This window comes from Penaeus chinensis, chromosome 23 (assembly GCF_019202785.1).
Source record: "Penaeus chinensis breed Huanghai No. 1 chromosome 23, ASM1920278v2, whole genome shotgun sequence".
NCBI classification, from domain to species: Eukaryota; Metazoa; Arthropoda; class Malacostraca; order Decapoda; family Penaeidae; genus Penaeus; species Penaeus chinensis.
This window is the reverse complement of record NC_061841.1, coordinates 2,726,741-2,732,786: the sequence shown is the minus strand read 5'-3', so window position 1 is coordinate 2,732,786 and position 6,046 is coordinate 2,726,741. Positions and strand designations below refer to the sequence as shown.

Sequence of the window (6,046 nt, the reverse complement as noted above, 5' to 3'; positions counted from 1 at the left end):
TTCACGGTTACTGTTAATGGGATGAATGTGCTTTTGTTATTCAGATTTTCTTAAAATCAGTTATTAACTGCTCCCGATACCATCCCGTCGCCCCTCTACCCCCCCCCCCCCCTTTTGCCTCCTGCCCACATATCTTTCTACTGCTTCGAGGGGGTTGGGGGGGGGGGGGGCGTACCTGTCACTTTGGGAACCAATGTCCTAACCTGTAATTGGCGTGTTTTAATTTTTTTTTATTTATTTTTTTTAATTTATTTACTTTGAGTTCAATACCCCTTTAATCTTCCCTTCCAGTAATTTCTCCTTCTGAGAACGAGGGAAGTATGGAATTTCGTACAAGCATATATCAAAGCATCGGACCTAAACTTGGGACTCTTTGGTAAATATCGACGTCATTACGAAGACAAAACAAGAAGTTTTTTTCTACCTTTCTATAGTCCGCGAAGACGCCTCCGTTATAGGATCGAACCCCTTTTCTACGGTTAATGGCATTTCAAAGCCTATTTCTTCGATATTATATTATACTCGAATCCGTTTCAGCCGACTGAATCCTCAGCTTCGTTTTACAAGGCTGTCAAAACCACGCATTTCTGGAACATAATATAATCAGATCAGCCAGAAGGGAAGTTACTGAAGAGTCATTTTTCTTTTTCATTTCCGATTTTCGTTTCATCAGAATGTTTGTAACTTAATAAGAGAGGATTCGTGTATATTATAGATTTTGAATTTCCACTACTGCATGGGAATTCTAACTCCATTATAACTAGAAATGCTATCTTGTTTTACACGCTTTTGTCATTATTTACATTCGGATAGCTCTGTCTTATGTCCAAAATAAAAATGGGGTTTAAGATTAAATATTCACATTACATTCCTTGATTTTATTGTTTTAAATGAAAGCGTCACAAATGGAATGCTGACAGATTCAACATTTTAAATATCATTAGGTACACATAAGGGTGGGTGGTGGTAACTCGGCACTTGAGATACACATATATATATACCTATAACACTTTCGAACATGTCCTCTGAAAGAATAACAATTCTCAAATCTTTAAACAGAAATCCATAAGTTCATTCCATCATGACAACTCAACCGCAGAGATGGGGGGGACGGGGTATCAGAGACAAATCTCCGGAAGAAAGATGACATTTTGACGATGACAAAAGGATGGAAGGAAAGAGAGAGAAGAGAGAGGGAGGGAGGACGACTCCATTCCTCGCGTGATGGCTTCGAGGTCGTCCTTGTACTAGCGGTTCTCGAAGGGCGTCTAGTACTGGTGATTCTTGACGAAGAGGCCCTCGTCGCCGGCGGCACCAGCGACAGTGCCAGCCGCGTACTTGCCCAAGGCGGCGGCTCCGTTGGCCTTGGCTCTCTTCATGAGCTCGGCCTGACCGGCCTTGACGTCCTTGCCGCTCCACGCCTTCAGGGCCGACGCCTGCAGGGCTCGGCCGTAGCTGAAGGTGAGCGCCCAAGGCTTCCTGCCGGCCGTGCACTTGTTGATGGCGTCCAGGTGCACCGTCGCCTCCTCCTCAGACTGGCCGCCGGAGAGGAAGCAGATGCCGGGCACGGCGGCGGGCACGGTGCGGGACAGGGCCAGGACGGTGGCCTGCGGAGGGAACAACCAAGGGTTACTGTCCATCGTGAACGAATTTGTTACGGATCATTAGAAAGAAAAAGGGGTCATCGGCCTTTATAAAGAGTCACGCACAATAAACAAAATCCTGCAGCACAATTTTAAAAGAGTACTCGATCCCTAAACTACAAGAAAGCCCGAAATCAACTCACCGTGGCAGCCTGCTGGGGTGTGTACTTGGTGGGGCATTCCTGGCCGGCGAGGACCATGTTGGGCTTGAGCAAAGTGCCTTCGAGGAAGACGTGGTGGTCTACGAGGGCCTTGTATGTGAAGGACAGGACGGCCTCGGTGACCTTCTGGGCGCGGTCCAGGTCGTGGCTGCCGTCCATCAGCACCTGCGGCGGGAGGAGAAGGGGGGGGGGGGACGCGATTAAGACATGTTGAAGGAAAGGAGAAAGAAAAAAAAAGTTTATATACGCTCAAGAGCCAAATAAAAAAAGGCTAAAAAAAAAAAATGGTGAATCAGTGTGTATTCCTGTAATTTTTTGCGCGATCTGCCTAATATCACCTAAAACAACTACAAAATATAACAAGAAAACAATAAACAAAAAGGGCCCCACAGCAAAGTCTCCCCCTCACCTCGGGCTCAACAATGGGCACGAGGCCGTTCATCTGGCAGATGGAAGCGTAGCGAGCGAGGACATTGGCGTTCTCCAGCATGCCCTGGTAGCTGGGGGTGTTGGTGCCGACCTTCAGGACGCAGCGCCACTTAGCGAAGTCACAGCCGTCCTTCTTGTACTGAGCACAGCGCTGGGAGAGGTCATCGAGACCCTGGGTTGTGCTCTCGCCTTCAGATCCCATGAGGGGAACGACACCCTTGTCGACCTGCCGGTAACGAAGTCGCTTTTTAGCAGCAGAATGGGCCATTTTGAAAGTAAAGATTAACCAGATGGTATCCACCCTTTTCTTGGACATTTTAAAGTCGATCTGAACTAAATAGAGCATTTCCCGTAAGAAATATTACATACATTTCAAAATGTGGTTGATATGGGTATACTTCATAAGTATATGAAGTACGGAACGGTTAATTCAAAATCCTCCCCATGAAATAACACTCAAAGATAACTATTAGGAAATATTACATTTGACAGTTTCATATCCATAATAAGTCAAAGAGAACATCCAAAATATACAAAAATTTCTATCCTTAAAAAAATCTGATATTTAACCCCTTGCCGACGGATACGACGGGTAGACACGTGCTTTGCCCACTGTTAGTACTTGTTTGATTGTTTATACACATAGATGGCTATACTTGTACTAAGTCACCAATGAGCCAGTTAGGAGTACTGCCCGTCTCGCCCGTTCACCCTTTTCTTTGATTTACGAAATATTTTACATTATCTTATTTTGCTGTTACTAATATTAAAAACATTATAATAATTATAATGTTTATAATAAAAATAACACCATCGATATCCATAGCACTAGTAAAAAACACGTTTTTCCCGCCAATTCAAATCACGTATGGTCACAAGGTCTACTAATTGACTCCTTTGTGGCTAAGCACTAGCAGAGCCATCTATGAGCAGACATTTCACAAAAAATATAGAAAATGGGCACAGCATTTTCCCCATTTTTTGTTCATTTTCCCCGACGGCATTGGGTTAAAAAAATATCGAAAACTAACCTTAATTCCGGGGATGATCCCGAGTTGCTTGATGAGATCGACGAAGGGGCGACCGTCATCTGTTTTCTGGTAGAGTGTCTCGTGGAAAAGAATCACACCCGAGATGTAGTTTCCGAGCTCCTGCAAAAGAGGATCAGAATCCATTTCTTGTTTCTTTTTTCGTCGATAGAATAGAAGTTATAGAAGGCAAATCTGCGTGCATTAGACTTCCTAAAAATAAAAATACAATTCGATCCCCAAGAAAAATAGTGAGAATAACTTTCCACCTATAACCAACTATACACAGTTTCAAATTCCAAGGATTCATAAATCGCCTTTCACACAATAGACCCTCTCAAACATGCAAAACCCCAAATTCTCCTAACCCCATAAACCCACAAACCTATAAACTCCACAAACTCCACAAACCTATAAACCAAAACAAATTTATTCAACGCCAAAACTAAAAAAAACTAAAAACGAATTCCCGAAACCTCCTTTACCTTGTCGGAAGTGAAGAGCAGTTGGCGGTACTTCCGTCTGTTCTCGTCGGTGTTCTCGAGGCCGATGTTGGAGAGGCGCTTTGCCCATGGTGCCCGTGGACTCGTCGGCGGCCAGGATGCCCTTCCCCGGGGCCACGATGGCGTTGGCGATGCGCCGGAGCTCGGCCTGAAGCTCAGGGGCGGGGTAGCTGAAGTAGGTGGTCATGGTGCTTCTGCTGGAGGAGGAGGAGACGGAGTTTGAGTGGGTGGAGGTGGAGGTGGAGGTGGAGGTGGAGGAGGTGGAGGTGGTGGAGGTGGAGGAGGGACGCTGTCTCGGAGTGAAGGAGGAGTTTCGGTAATGCTTAATTTACTGACCCGTATTTATCGTGGCTGTACAAAGGGTAGATCTAATGAATACCACATCGGCTTTAACTCATTATTTCAGCTTTGCCTCTTCGGGAATTTGAAGAAATGCTTTATTTCTTGTTTATATGTCCTTTTTTCCGGTACATCAAGCAAATATATCTACATACATCTAAAACTTTAATGAAACTAGACCGAGATAGAGATACGGTACAGAAATTGCCTTGCAAACACGGCATCATCATCATCTTTAATTATATTCAGTTCTTTATATACCCTTGTTTCGGCTAAGAGGTAATAGCAAAATGTATTTCTACAACACCCACTCCTTTTAAACTTTATATATAAACTCAACGCCCATTTAATATAATCTCAACGCCCATCTATGAACAAACGAGAAAATATTCTAAAAACTTTTACCATGTAACAACAACCCTCTACTCTACTAAATGTATTATTAATTTTTGAGAAACGAAGATCAACATTTACACTAAAGAACATCTCCCAAGATGCTACAGACGACATCTTGCAACATGCTGTATTGACCTTGAGCATAAACAGCTTCAAACAAGTAATCTTTTTTGCAACTACAACAGTCAAGCTTCTCTGCCTTAAATATAATGCAGTTTGGTATTAACATCTATATAAACCTCGTATTTTGTTCTCTATTTTTACACAGTGCTTATGCAATAATGGATAACTATCGAAATGAAAGCATGATTAGCTGTTTATTACATCTGGGATCAACTCTAAGGCGTCGTAATTCTGACAGGTTTTTGTTGTTTGTCGTCAGTTGAGAGGAGGGAGACGCGTTCAGGGTGGGAGGGGGGGGAGGGGGGAGGGGAGGGGGGAAGGACGTAGGAGGGGATGGAGGAAGGGAGTAGGGGTTAGGCGGGAAGGGGAGGGAGAAGGATGAGAGGGAATAGGGGAAGGAGGGAAGGAGGAAGAGTTCAAGGAGGGCTGGGGGAACGGAGAAGAGGCAGGGGACGAGGAAGGGATAGGAGTGGAGGGAGGCAGGGGACGAGGAAGGGATAGGAGTGGAGGGAGGCAGGGGACGAGGAAGGGATAGGAGTGGAGGGAGGCAGGGGACGAGGAAGGGATAGGAGTGGAGGGAGGCAGGGGACGAGGAAGGGATAGGAGTGGAGGGAGGCAGGGGACGAGGAAGGGATAGGAGTGGAGGGAGGCAGGGGACGAGGAAGGGATAGGAGTGGAGGGAGGCAGGGGACGAGGAAGGGATAGGAGTGGAGGGAGGCAGGGGACGAGGAAGGGATAGGAGTGGAGGGAGGCAGGGGACGAGGAAGGGATAGGAGTGGAGGGAGGCAGGGGACGAGGAAGGGATAGGAGTGGAGGGAGGCAGGGGACGAGGAAGGGATAGGAGTGGAGGGAGGCAGGGGACGAGGAAGGGATAGGAGTGGAGGGAGGCAGGGGACGAGGAAGGGATAGGAGTGGAGGGAGGCAGGGGACGAGGAAGGGATAGGAGAGGGATAGGAGAGGGATAAGCTGGTAAGGAGAAGAGAACTGGGGAGAAGTCAACTTGGCTTCTCCAAGGACAACCCCAATACACCCATCCCCCGCTACGTGCAGTGAATCGTCAATGTTGCATTCTCAACGAGATCACAAACTACACCAAAACCTCAGATGCCAAGCTTAAAGATAAGAAAAAAGCCCCTCGAGATATTACACACAAAACTTACCAGACGCTTTATAATGAATGCCGGTACCCCTCTTCCCCACCCCCTCCCCCCCAGACCAGCATATATTGGGAACCACAAGGTGACCCTGCGTAACCCCCCCTCCCCCTCCCCCCGGCTACAGTGCCCCCTGTTGCCCCTGGAAACGGCGCCGGCATTGCATAAACACCGTCTCGTGCCCCTGGGTACAATATCCTGCGACCGGGCAACATACCCAGTGACAAGGGGGGTGGGTGGGGGGGTGATTGCGTGCCCTCAGTGACCCCA

The 6,046-nt window shown here is 46.8% G+C and overlaps 1 pseudogene across 1 annotated transcript in view; it reads right to left on the bottom strand.

Moving 5' to 3' along the window:
- Positions 1–863: 863 nt before the first annotated feature.
- Positions 864–6,046, bottom strand: part of LOC125037422 — an 11,238-nt pseudogene continuing 6,055 nt past the window's right edge. Inside the window, exons 2-6 of the transcript XR_007115972.1 lie at positions 3,747–3,961; positions 3,265–3,384; positions 2,214–2,459; positions 1,787–1,969; positions 864–1,607 (exon numbers count right to left, since the gene is read on the bottom strand). The product of XR_007115972.1 is annotated as a fructose-bisphosphate aldolase-like (transcript). The remainder of the gene's footprint in view (positions 1,608–1,786; positions 1,970–2,213; positions 2,460–3,264; positions 3,385–3,746; positions 3,962–6,046) is intronic.